General features: G+C 34.4%; 1 long non-coding RNA gene across 1 annotated transcript in view; it reads left to right on the plus strand.

The window, feature by feature from the left end:
* Positions 1-12,735, plus strand: part of LOC146993011 (uncharacterized) — a 131,635-nt gene extending 118,900 nt beyond the window's left edge. The window contains exons 2-3 of the long non-coding RNA XR_015038991.1: positions 490-570; positions 12,317-12,735. This is a non-coding gene — a long non-coding RNA (uncharacterized LOC146993011). The remainder of the gene's footprint in view (positions 1-489; positions 571-12,316) is intronic.
* The last annotated feature ends 1,645 nt before the right edge of the window (positions 12,736-14,380 follow it).

Raw genomic sequence — 14,380 nt, forward strand, 5'->3', positions numbered from 1 at the left:
GGGGAGGCTTTATTAATGAGGAAGTTAATTAAGAAAGTGAAAGGGCCCCCTATGATAATACAATAACATTAAAATTAGCTTAATGACTGTTTAACTAATGACAAACAACTCTAGACTGCATTAACAATGAAAACTGCATATTTTCCTATAATTTTACTTATTTTAGGCTATGCTTCTGGATATGATAATGTTGATATTAAGAGCGCAAGACTAATATTGATTAAATGGCTATACTTCTCTCTCTGTTTATTTATTTTTTTAATTATGGTAAATGTTTTTATCGTTCGTACGCTGACTCTTTCCACTATGCCTTGTAAAATTATTTATTTTGAGGAATTGTTTTTGAGTGAACTAAAATTATTTATTGCAGTAACGCAAGTGACAAACTTATCTCACATTCATTCTCCAAAGATAAATTGAAAAATTTCATTTGTGTAATAAGTGCAAAACTTAAATCTAAGAAATAATATACCCTGCCATATTTTTCAGGTTTTTTCTGAAGTTCTTCTGAAGTGCAATCAGAACTGTCTAAAAAATACAGGGAATCCCAAACACATGCGGCGATTTCAGGTAAAAATTTTACCTCCTTTTTCTTACTATGACGAGAAACTCAGTGCAATAATAAAAAAATGTAAGATTGTAAGGTAGGAATGCGTACAATTTCAACTATTGCCAAGTAAATAATAATGATAGGTTTATATCGAAATGCTTCTCAGTGAAATTCGTCTCAACGAATGTTCCATTCATGATATTTCGATTCGCTTTAAATTGGGGTTAAGTGTCGCTAGCTTCCGAGTTGTTGACTCGTACTTCGGGGGGGGGGGCTATCTCTACTTGTACAAGTCTAACATTTACTCGTAAGAGTGAAATAACAGGGAAAGAAACGGCGAACACAGAATTGGATGTTGTCATCATGCTTATTCCCGCTACTTTCTTACGCCTATGGCTGCGCGGAAGAAAAGAGTCTGCCCACCCAAGAAGATGGATGAGGAGACGCTAGGTTTCCCAGTAGGGCTGTAAAGCTTCGAGATAAAAGCTCTGTTGCGGCTAAAGAGGTTATCACACATGTCTACAGTCCCTGCTAGACGCGACTTTTCTGAGAAACGAGATTCTGGTAGCACTGGTTTAAACGGAAGGATTCCCGTACAGTACGTGCAAGTGCTTGAAAGTCATTGCTTGCTGAACATCTTGTTCTAAGTAAACTGTTTCACTGACTTCATCCGTTTTCCGGCAGCCAAGTCGCGCGTCCGCTTGACAATAAGAAGTTGCATGTGGTCACACTCAGGCTGACGCTCCGTCCAGTTCAGTGCAGTTTCAGGGCCGGCAAACGCTTCACTAGCTGATGGTCCCGTGTCTGCTTCAACTTCGACATTAAGGTTATCTTCTCGACAGTTTCTTCTCTCACACTTTCAATAAGTTCATCACTTAAAATTAGGGATTGTCGAATCGCATACCATCCATTCTGCTGTATCCTCAGCATTGACTTCTGAATATCGAGGAATTTGCAAAAGAATGTTTCTTAATTTCTCAAGGTGACACGTCATTCTCATTCTCCTCCTGTCTCTTCCCTTTCCTTTTTTTCTCTTCTTCAGTTGATTCTGGAAAAAAAAAAAAAAAAAAAAAAAAAAAAAAAAAAAAAAAACTGAAATTCTGAAAGCGATTTGGATAGTTGGAGTTCGGATTACTGGAGTTTTACTGTATTTCGCAATGCATCTTTGCGGGAATTCTGAAGAAATGTGGCACAAATCGGTTAACAAAATAGTAATTAAAAAAGGTATAAAAATAATTGGAAAAATAAATAAATAAAAACACTTGGCTTGTTCGATATCCGCGTAAACGTGGAAAAAATTAACTCAATTTTGGAAAAATAATCGCAGAAATTAGAAACAAATTTACTACTGTATACAAAACTAAATGCAACCAAAAATAAAATAAACAAAATGAAAATACATTTTATTCAATTAAAAAATTTAACAAAATTTTTTTATTTATAACCAGGTATAAGCAAATAAAAAAATAATCACAGAAATTCGAGATAAATTTACTGTTGTATACCAAATATGAATTGAGAATATTAGAAGTTTGTAGTTTTTTTTTTTTTTTGCCGTATTGACGTTGTTGCAAACGAAACTACTTTACAGTATTGTCAAACAATAAAGATAAATATGTCCACTTTATAACGCGAAAGAAGTCTCTGAATCAAAAGATTTCAATTCCTAGGTTCTACTAACTTTGATGTAGAATAAGATAAAGAAATTTAAATGTGTTTTAGCATAGGTCTAGCAAATTTTCACTGCTCTACATTCTTTACACGACAATAGTTTGTAATTAAAAAATACATCATGTTTCTAAGCACTATGCATATATTAAAGTGACGTATAATTTACGTGGAACGTATAATAAGTGGAACATTTTTTCAGAAGCTTTTTATGCATGATGATGCTTAACTCTTTGCGGCACACACCTAAAAATTTCCTTCTGTACGCACAGAAAAATTGAATGAAAAAGGATTTATAGGTTACTCTGAACCTTCTTTATTTATAGTAGATGGGAGCTCAACACAAACCAGTCCATATATTTTAGCCATGTTTAGTTTTTTTAAGACCCTTATTTTTCAAAGAAATCTTCCAGATTTTTTTAGGGTATAAAAGGAATTGTTTGGAAAGAAATTTCGATGTTATTTTTTTGGCTGTATGCTGATCTCCTTATTCTATATTAGTTTTAAATTTTTACCTTGAAATCTTGCCTAAAATCAAACGGTGAACCCTAGGTGTGCCCAGACCGGGCTCACCGATCATCTAGGAGAACTGAGAGTCTGTATTCCTTGTTTCTCCGCATCTCATCGGTCAGTTCATTGACAACAGTGCTCGTTTCAGCACTCTTTTCGAAGCTCTATTCAATCAGTGTGCCCCTTTGGGCACATCCACAAAATTCAACGATAAGTGCTATCTTCACAAAATTTTACTTGTGTACTCCTCTAGGCCTAATTAGACTGCCTACCTTTTTTTTTCTTTTTTAAATCAAATCTCCAACTTTAAAAGGTAGCGTGCCGAAAAGGGTTAAGTATTTTACGGAGTTAACTATTTTCACTCTGTTTCCTTCGATTTCGAATCGTGGAAGTCTTGGTACGTTTTATGAGGGTTTGTGAATAATTAGGGCGTGGCAGTTTTCTTGAGAAATTATTAGCTTTTGCTGTTTACGTAGAGAATTGCGATTTCCTACTGTGTTGCTTACATTTCTTTGTAATTCGGCTCTGGAACTATCACTCATAACAAAAGCCACATCGTCCATGAAAGCTATCCATTCAGAGTTAGGGCCATTTGTGCTTAGTGATTTTGTCAAATTCCAGATTCTAAAAATCTGCACTTAGGTATGAGGCCTGTGGACAGACTCTGACATTTTCAGTCATACCGTGGTTAGTTATAATTACACTGCGTTTGTTAGTGAAGTAATCTTGAAAACTTTCATAATTGTTTTTTGGGCAGTTTATATTTTTCAATGTTCCTAGAACCTCCTGCCAGCAGCAGGAATTGAAGGTTTTTTTGGAGGTGTAGGCACATCAAAGCCGAGTCCTGATTCTGCACAGATTTTTTTCATCTGCTATAGAACTTCATTGATTGCAGGTACAGTTTATTGGAGAACAACCCGAATGGGTGTGGTCTTGCTGTGTTGGACTTCCAAATATGATGCCTGAACTGGTACTTGATATCCAGATTAGTCTTGTCATTTCGTATTTAATTTTAACTGCTATTTCTCCTGGCATTTAAAAAAATTATTTTGGCATGGAAAGATATATTCAGTGGATTAGCTGTTTCTAGAATATTTTTTAAATTATAAATAACGTTCTAAAATCCTGCAAAAGACCTAAGGAATGCAAAATCCCCCCACTCACAAGAAAGGATTTAATAAGCATTTTAAATACCGAACTAAAACAAACTGATAACGATACAAAATGTTCATATCCTAAAAGATGAATCACCTGTGTCTGCTGTACCTTATGTGGGAGTAATATTAGTAGAGTGAGTTTGAGATGGATTTGATGTGTAACGTGTATACGAGCCAGTTTCTCTTAGAAAGTCCTCCACGAAGGCATCCCTCGCCTTAGGTAGATAGCCCTAGTGTGCTTTGCCATAATTAAATACACCAATTGAGATGGATTTGCAGTGAGGAATTCTACTTTGATTCGTTTTTTTTTTTTTTTTTTTCCTTTTCTTTTCATTTAATTTTGCAGTTTGTAATTTTGTTGTTTTATATTTATTTGTTCATGAAACTGGTTCAGGAAATCCTACTGGTCTAAAAAGATATGTAGATAAGATTGCATTTCATCCTTATTTTTAGAATTAAGGATGTATTTGGTTTGATGGTTGTATTTTTATTTTATATATTTATTTATTTTTATTGCTTGGAAATGACTTATGTATTTTATTGGATGTAGAAAATTTTATTCTTCCCAAGCTCATACTATCTATCCACTACTTCCTCTTTTCTTGAATAGCAAAAATTTCCATCATAACGTCAGCTTCAGGGCTTAATTTCTAAAAGTAGAAGTGTCGGAGCCCTATAGAAAACAGGAAGGAAAGAGAAACAAGAGTAAATACAGGAATAAAATGACTATTAAAATCATTAATAATTTAAAAATGATTTAATTGTAGCATGGATGTTAATAATGAATATTTATTAATAATTATTATTGAATTCATAGTTAATTTACTATTGTGTATTAATTTATTAATTAAGGAGTGAAGTAATTAAATGATTAAATTACATAAATTGCAAAGAGGTAAATTAAAGTTTAATGACCAATTTTTAATATAATTTTATTGTTAAAAATACAATTTTGATATCCCATTTCTACTAAAATTGTTGTTTAGTTAGATAAAAGAAGTGCCAAAGCCTTCTTATTTAGGGCTGCTGTGCGCTTCCGGCGCAATTTAAGCTCTGATCAGCTTTAAAGAGAGATTTGTGTGACTAGCTTATCCAAACACCTTCAATGGAATGAGAGATCCCATTCAAGTTCTTTGGTGTCGCAAACTGTGTTTAGTGTGTATTTTGGTACTCCAAAAAGCAGATGTTATATCTGCTCAGTTTAGCTTTTGTTTGGAATGTATAAAAACGTAGGAGCGAAGATAAAAGGACAATAATGTAAAAGTGTGTCCCGGTAATTTAATTTCGGGAGGGGGGGAAGATATGCCTCCTAACATTCAAAATTTAGATGATTTTAAAGAGTAAGAATGCTTTACTTTAGTTAAAACGTGTAGAAATTCTGAAGAAATTCATAAAAAATTTCATTCATAGAAATCCGCAGAGTTCTTTAAATCTTAATTTTATGCAATGGAAGTTCGGTTTAGAGGTAATAAAATAACGTAACGTGCATAAAAATTAAAGCTGATAAGATAAAGTTCATTGGAGATATATTTCTGATTATCATGATTTACCCGAACATCAGATAACATTAGACAGCGAATGCTGTTAATAAATGTTTCCTAATAAATGGAAGACCCCAATATGCTTAGAAAGGTAATTTGTTTTAATCATGTACCCCCTTGGCCTACACGATATCTGCCAGTTGCGCGAGCTATAGTAAACAAGAAAGTCAGTCACGCGCCGTGCCATAAAACTGTTTAGCCCTGTATCCGAACTGGCGCAAAATGTATAGTTTCATGACATATATATTTCCGTGTAACGAAAGGAATTGTGAAATAATAAACAATGTTTAGGTACAAATAGTTCATTTTAAGAAGTCTAGGGTGTAATCATAATCAATTGACAAAAATAATCGCATGATGGTATGAGAGTTTGGCATGATGGGTATAAGAGTTTTTTAATTCCTTATACGAAATTATATCTGAAACGTGTGAACGTAACGGAGCTATACGAGGAAGTAACAGATCATCCAGTTTCGTCAGAAACAACTGAAAAAAACAAAATACGTTAGAATCAAATGAAAAATATTCGATGTAGAATAACTCCAATTGCTTGCTCTGCTTGGCATTTTATACACAAATTCCTCACCACGAGTCAGAGTCGTAGCTTTTGTTTATGGCGCAAATACTTTATCACCAGCCAGACGCGTGATAGGCCGTTATAGGCCAGAGGGTTAACAATATACAAAAGAGCTGGATTTTGTGAAGAATGAATTGAATTATAGGAAAAATATAAATATTTCGAGTTCATAAAATTAATTTATAATTACTTTCATAAATAAAGCAAGTTAATATATTCTACAAAAATGAAGAGGTTAGAGGCAAAAGTCTAAAATTTTTAAACGACGATAAATTGAACTGACGACCTGATTTTTAAACGCCACAAAAGTATCTTGAAGTGATTTTTAAACGCCACAAAAACATCTTGATGAACTGATTTTTAAACGCCGAGATGAACTGAATTTTAAACGCGAAAAAATATCTTGGTGAATATTTAAACATAAACAATAAAGACCCATAACACCGTAAAACAAATTTATTTTTACTTGTACACACCAGGTCAACAAAATTTGTGTTAGAAATAAACTTCAAAATAAAATCTAAGGTTCACGTACTTTAAATCTCTGGAGATGGAAATATTTTGCAAAAGCCCCTTTCTGGGTGGCACCGTTTTCCTCCTAAATTAATCTCCTCTTTCTTTTTTTTTTTTCTCGGGGCTGCTTCCTGTGCCACCCGCATATTTTCTTACCTTCTTTCTTGCGTACTTATTTTAATTTTCTTCTGTACGGACTCCTGTTTCTTCTTCCGTTGAACCTGAAACTTACAACAATTTTCTTTATTACATCACCTTCCTTATGCTTTTACATTACTCTTCCATTTTTAGAATTCAATATCACTTACTTACCGAGGATAGATCTTGAGACCGTTCTGTAGAAGCCGAGTATCTTGCCAACCTCTGGGCCCCGGAAGATCATTATTTTCTTAGGTACTTCAACCTAATTCACTTTTAATGCGTTACTTTTCTTTCGTACTTTCCCCCAGCAGTAGGTGCAATTCTTCTTCCTTCTTTTTTTTCCCCCTTCCTTACTTTGAACAACAATACGTTCTATAAAATAACGGACAGATCCTTTTCCTATTCTGATGTCATTTATGCTACCCAAACGAGGTTCCACTTCAAGACCGCAACATACAAGATAAGGTTTTTTTTTTTTTTCCTTCTTCCAGTCTTCAGCAATCTGAAAAGCAAAGTAAAACTGGACCTTCTTCCCTTCCATACTTTAACGCTCAAAAGTACGCAACTAACAACATGTTCCCCAAAGCACACATGCTAAAATGTGAATGTATAACCATGTTTAATTTAGATTTTCAGCATTATTATTTATCCTAAGCCGTCAAATAAAAAGACAAAACTCGCACTTCATTCGTACGCACGTACAGATGGCGCAAGATCTCAATATACATTTCAGTAACTTTAAACCGCAATCATTCAATTAATAGACAGCGTCATCAAAAATGTACGATGTTAACAATTTATTCCGAAGAACATTTGCTTTCATTGTCGAAGCGATTGAAAAAGATTTGGTGACACAGAAAATTCCAAACAAGCGTTCTATTGCTGCATGAAGTTTGACGTTATGCGTGAAAAACCGATAGTTTGTGTCTCACTCCCTCCATCTTCTATAGCTACCCCTTTAACGTGGTACCCTCATCATACTCAGTACAACCAAGAGAAATGGGAGCTTGTACTGTTTATTAACGACTTCAGGTAAAAACCTGAAATGTAGCTCTAGGCAACTGGAAAGAATCAGGAACACGCAACTTGCCTTATCTTGCCTTACAAATCCAGGGAAGCAGTTGCATGGTTTGCAGTGGAATCATCAAACATATTTCTTTCATACATCAAATATATGAACGACGTCTTGGAATCATCTGTAAGGCTTTTTAGGGATGCTATTGTCCCAGACGTTTTGGTAATGACTAATAACGCTGTTCTCAGAATTTCCGGAAACAGAAGATATCGCTTCAGTGGACTGACTAGTCTATTCAACATACTTCAGTCCCACTAAGCATGCATTGGATAACAAAACTGCACCGAGCCCGATGTCTGTCAGGATCTAAATAGTGCACATTCAGAAGACTGACGTGGAATTCCAAAACAATTCACTAAACTTTATGACATCAAGGTGTCAAGATCCCAAATCTGTCCGAAGTCACCATACCAGATATTAAGTAAAGATTTCTCTGTCGGTTCTTATAAATACGACTAAAAATTTAATGTTTTGAGATTGATCAATTGGCAAACATGGTGATTTAAATCAAGTACCATGAAACCCCTCATAACTGCCAATATCAAATTAAAGGTACTTTTGAAGATCCAAATTTTAAATCAGAAATTCAGGCCTGTGAGATAAAAAATATATGAAATAGGATAAGAAAATAAGCTGGCTACTAATATATTAAAAAAGGGGCTAAGGAACATGCAAAAAAATCTGTGTTGCGTTTCTGCCACCCCCCATTAACAAGTATTATCCAAACAATAACTTAACCAGAATACAAAGGATGAGCGACCAATTCCATTTTTGCTCCTTGATGTACGAAAATTGAAGAAGGAATTTTAGCTCGGCTGTAATAAAAGACCTTCGTAAATTACTCGGCATAGACAAAACCCAAACGACTCCTTTACACCCACAGCCACGGTAGAGAGGTTTAATCTAACTACCTTTAGTAACCACTCGCTAATTGTTTCCAGAAATCAACAGGAGTAGGACCATACTGGCCCACCGTAGTGCTATTCCGATCCCAGACGCTCTCCGTCAGCTATTTGATTTATTGTTTGATTGCCCTTCGGATCGCCTGAGGTGCCATTCTCCAGGCACGGTTTCAAATGATGCACAATTTTGCTCGACAGCAAGTCAGCTTGGTGACGGAGAAGATGAAGGCCCAGTTCGACACGAGAACTAGAGTACATTAATTTAACAAAAATGACAAAGTGTGTTTATGGAATCCGATTTGAAAGAAAGGAGTTCCTCCTAAACTACAGTCACCCTGGGACGGTCCTTACACAATCGTGAACAGGTAAACAAGTAAAAGTGAATGGGAGCAAAAAAACCTTCACTACAGAATCAAACAAGTATTGCCCCAATACACTAACTAGCTAGAGTATGAAATAATTGAACCGACTATATGCTATATCTAAGTAATACTGAAGTCATACATCGGAATTGTTACATTTAAATATAAGAAGATAATAACATAAAATTACATACAAAGTTACATAAATTACACAAACTGTTTAGAATACTCATTAAAATACTGGATTACGCAAATATAGTACAGCTGATATTTTGGAGATCGTTGTACGGGAAATTTTGCATTTTTATGGAAGTACATACGCGATTTGATTTTGCTAATATGTTGGGAGTCGGAATCTTGTTATGTGACATTTGTTACAGGTAATCAGATCTTTCAGTCCAAAGTTTATAAATAAAGCTCATGGTCTCAGCTTAATAAGTTAGGTATTTTGGAGCAGTATGGAAATTGTTACTCTAGCACGAAGTAAATTATTGCTGTGTGACCTAGACATTGCTCTTTCGTTTCGGCTTTATCGTTTTCGGATATAACTTGTGCTTCGGCATAGGTTCAGTCCTAAAGCACCGAGCTTTTTGTGTACTTAACATGATTTTTGGATATAGGTTGTGTTGAGCTATCACCAGTCTTTTAAAGAGTTCTTTTTTTTATTTTCCCCCCTCCAAAATGGCAGATTATGAACAGTTACAGCAAAAGACAAGAACGTAGAATACAACATCACAATGGAAAAAAAAAAAAAAAAAAAAAACAGCTGTAACAGAGTCCATTAATCTAACATATCTCTTGCCTCCCAGTTCCCAGTAACGCGCGGCGAGAAAAGAAACTGAATTAAAGACAAAAGTATTTTTCGCTCGCTATGTATTTTTCTTTTATAAGGAGATGACGCATAATTCCATAAAGGAGATCATGAGACTATGGAAGTTTCCTGTATCGTAGCTCTCGAGATAACAAACTAGGGGAAAAAATACAGAAACTGAGGAAAATTTAATCAAGCCATGCGACCTGAAGATTGATAGATTGAGGATGTGGTGCAGTTCCTGGTGCATAACCTGAAAGATTATATATGCCGAATAGACGTAGAGATACTAGGTTAATTTGAAGCAGGAAGAAGGGAAAAATGAGCAGTGCCCGCGCCGGAACTCGAACCACGGACCTCTCATACGTGCCGAGTGAGCTGGCCATTACGCTACGAAGGCATGCTAAGTGGGAGAAATACCTTATATACTTCCTCCTTTTAAAGGGCGACTGGAGATCAAGGAACACAATCGCCAGATCCTGGTGGCGGAGAATCATCATCCACCACCTTTTTTAGCTCCGGCGCCACCGCAGACAATAGGTAATTTTTGAAAGTAGGAGAGATGAAAAATGAGCTATGCCCTCGCCGGGGCTCGAACCACAGACCTTTCGAATACGCGCCGAAGAATTGAGGAATGAAATGGTATAAAACTTGCGTCAGTTTCCTTATTAGACAATACAGACCAAGGAACGATGAGCGGTATGGTCATGGGTATCAAAATGTTGTACAAAAGACGAAGGCCATTTGGCTTATTCTTCATTTCAAGATGATGACAATCGTAGAATAAGGTTAGTTGTATGTGCACTGCTTCCATCTGTGTTGATATATCTTTGCGGATCAGACCTTTTAAACGGAATTAGATATAACTAGCTTGCAAATGAAAATGAAGCAGCCAAGTAGACTGGAAGTTAAACATAACCTATGCCTACTATGCTGTCTCAGATTTGGTGGGAAAACAATAATTGCAATTTTCCATTAATTTATCCAAAAATTTAAAAAATAAATAAAGCAAATGCAAACATAAACATAAATAAGAATCTCATCATCCTGCTTTGTGACTGCAGCAGAGTTGATAGGCACAGGCATTTTGTTGTTGCTATCATATGTAAAAACCAACTGCAAACGAAAAGTTACGGAAGCCTTTAAAATCACTCAAATGAACTACAAGTTCTCCGGATGAATGAATACGATAATTTAAAAGAATAACAGCTATTTTATTCAGTTAAAATGTAGCCTTAAATTAGCATTGCTAACATAAACATTATTAGAATAAGCTGAAAACACCGCGTTTTCTAAATATTGCGTAAAAAAAAAAAAAAAAAAAAAAAAAAAAAAAAAAAAATTTTTAAGAACAACAATAATCGTTGCCATTTAACCACAAAAAAGTAATAATGTAAGTATAAGTTGAAAATCATAGGTAAAGTAGTTATTAAGTTTAAATAAGTTAAATAGTTAAGTTCTGAAGTAGCCCAATTTCGCGCTTTAAGAGGAATTGTGTGTTAACCGTCAGACCCGCTCTAGCAATATGTTTGTAATCGACGTAACTTGGCAAACTGCCAGTTTTCAAAAGGCCTGCCTTTTGACACTATCCAAGATCTTTAATGCGTGTGTTAAATTGAAACATTGCATTGCTTAAATAATTTGCTGATTTAAATGCAGTGTATACTTATTAATAATTTTAATTTAATCTTTAGTAATATCTGTAACCGTGTAATTTATAATACACGGAAATTACATGAAGCTCTCGTGATTTGTAATTCACAAAGTGAAAATATTCATAAACATTTGCATTATTGAAATAAATAAAATATTTTTCTTACACCATGTATGACATACTTTGGTATGGAATAATTGTTTGCACGCCCATTTGCAATCAAAATCAAGTCTTCATTAACTTTTTGACTACTAACGGAATATGTATGTCCCACTAAAAGTTTAAAAATGACTGCTGAGATAAAAAGTACTTAGAATCTTCTCACAGTTGGGGATCGTCTTCCAATAGTTGGAAAATCCAGACGCCGCCGTGTTCGTTATACACAAATGAACGTAGCGAAAAGAACAAATATGAGCTGACCAATAATGTGTAATGTTGGGTTATTCAAAGAATGACTTTTACCCTGTACCATAGGATGTAAATTTATTTCATATAATAATGTTTTCCTGAATAATAGGTGTGCCTACAGTAAGCCGATCGCTACGCGTGGGACATACGTATCTTACCGTTAACTATGGCTGGGACATAATTGTTCCAGCCTTTGGCTTGAAAACCATTTATCAAAAAAATCCCAAATGCTATATTTACTTTGTTTATCACATATTTTATACACTTCGATAGAAAACGAGGCAAAAATAATTTTTTTTTAAATTTGTAGTCAAAGTAAGTGAAACACCCAGCATATAAATTCTGACATGCTTAAACTGAAATTATATGATTGAATGAATCTTGGTTAATCACTGCTTAGTTTTCTTTTGCATGAAATATTATGAAGCAAATTTTTATTTTTCTTAGGTTGTACTAATACTGTCTCATTTGAAGACTGAGTACAGCTTCTCTAACGGCAGGAAACAGAGATCAGCAAATGTGACGGAAATGGTGGCCATGGCCATTGCCATGGCCTTCTATCAACGAAGTGAGATTGGATAGCTACAAGACGTGTCTCGCATTCGAACGCGATTCGTGACGCGTCTCGCATTCGAATATCGAGTGGCACACTGTGAACCGAAATAATACGGAACTTGAAAATAAATTTCAGTAATTACTGTTGCCAAAGCTTATTTTAATTTTCCATTATTTCTTCCCAGAGTGTCAGAATTGTTGGATTACACAGCAGACGAACTGACAGGTAAAAATGTGTACGCACTTTGTCATGGACAGAATGTACAAAGATGAAGGAAATGTTACGTTGACCGTGGTGAATAAAAGGTTTTTCTTCAGTCGAATCCATTATTTCGTTACAGAAAAATGTATGTATAAAGAAATAGATGTATGGAAAAAAAATAGTATGTCCTTTCAGAGATAGTCCGATTTTGTGTCAAAATACCTATATTCAATTCTGACATGCTTAAACTGAAATTATATGATTGAATGAATCTTAGTTAACCGCTGCTTAGTTTTCTTTTACATGAAATATGTTAAACATAGAAAATGCCGTGGTTCGCAAAGCAAATATTTATTACCGAGATATGCAGAGATACACGCAGTTACATGCAAGCAGAAATAAGTACGTACAAGCACTAGCTACAAGTACAGATAAGTAAGTACAAGTACAATAATACAAGCAATGATAAGCGGTTACAGAGGTCATATATATAACTTCACAACAGATCATGGTTTAACAAATCATAAACAAGACACAATAAATAACCAATCAAAAATAACATACAGAATGAGATTTAAGTTTCAGAATAACTCGGACCTGGCTGAAAGCTAATGAATGTTTCGGACATGACAGAAAGCTATACTTCCTTTTAAAACAGTAAGAATGCGATTACAAATATCTCAACACTCCCCCTTAATCGCACATTATACAAAACATAAAAGAATTACACAATTTTTAAACAGCTCAATGATAACAGTTCATAGAATTTTGTTTTGGACAAAGCCTTAGTTAACATATCTGCAATTTGTAAACCTGATTGTACATATTCAATTCTAATATTATTTTCCTTAACAGTCTTACGAGTGAACTTTAATTTTATATCTATATGTTTCAACCTACCTGAAAAGTTTTCATTAACAATACTTTTGATACATGACTGGTTATCCTCAAAAATATAAACATTTTTAACACTGGAAATTTCATTTACTACATTTTTTATCCATAAAACATCTTGAATACCTTTACATAAAGCAATTATTTCAACTTCTGTTGATGAAAGTGCAATACACTTTTGCTTGTTACAGCACCACATAATAGGACAGTTTGAAAACATTATAAAGTAACCAGTAATTGATTTCCTATCTTGAGTATCTCCCCCCACCCAATCTGCATCTACCATGGAGGTAGGAAGTAAGAAGGAGTCGCCCTAAACAAGTTTCTCCGTACCCTGCTCTGAAGCACCGGCGATCCCTACGTGGTGACCAAAACATTGGGTCATTTACCATTGAGTTCTATGGGATTTGACGCGTTCGGGTGTAAATATTTTGTAATTACGTCGCAAATATACATATAAATGTATATATTTTCTTTTTCTACAACACTTCAGAGTCCTAAGTATGTGAAAACAACATATTTTTAAACAACATTTCATTCTGAACGGAATTAAATGCTATACTTTTCACAGGACAGTTTTCTCAGAATGGTTTAATTTGAATGAAATATTTTCACAAGTTTTCGTTAATTACATTAGAAAAAAAAATTAAGGTAATTCGATTTTATTCGGTTAAGGTACAAAAATTAAGATCAAAGTTTATTGTATTATTAATATTAAAATTATGCATTATTTCTTTTCTCCTAAAATACTTTCTTAAATATGACATGATTTTTTGGCTTCTTTTAAATCGAAAAATGTAAGTCAATTTATAATTAATGCTCTATTCGGTTCATTTTAAATTAGAGAATTATTAGGAAAA

The sequence above is a fragment of the Stegodyphus dumicola genome, chromosome X2, assembly GCF_044657685.1.
Source record: "Stegodyphus dumicola isolate Sdum_Otavi_A_Nest chromosome X2, ASM4465768v1".
NCBI lineage: Eukaryota > Metazoa > Arthropoda > Arachnida > Araneae > Eresidae > Stegodyphus > Stegodyphus dumicola.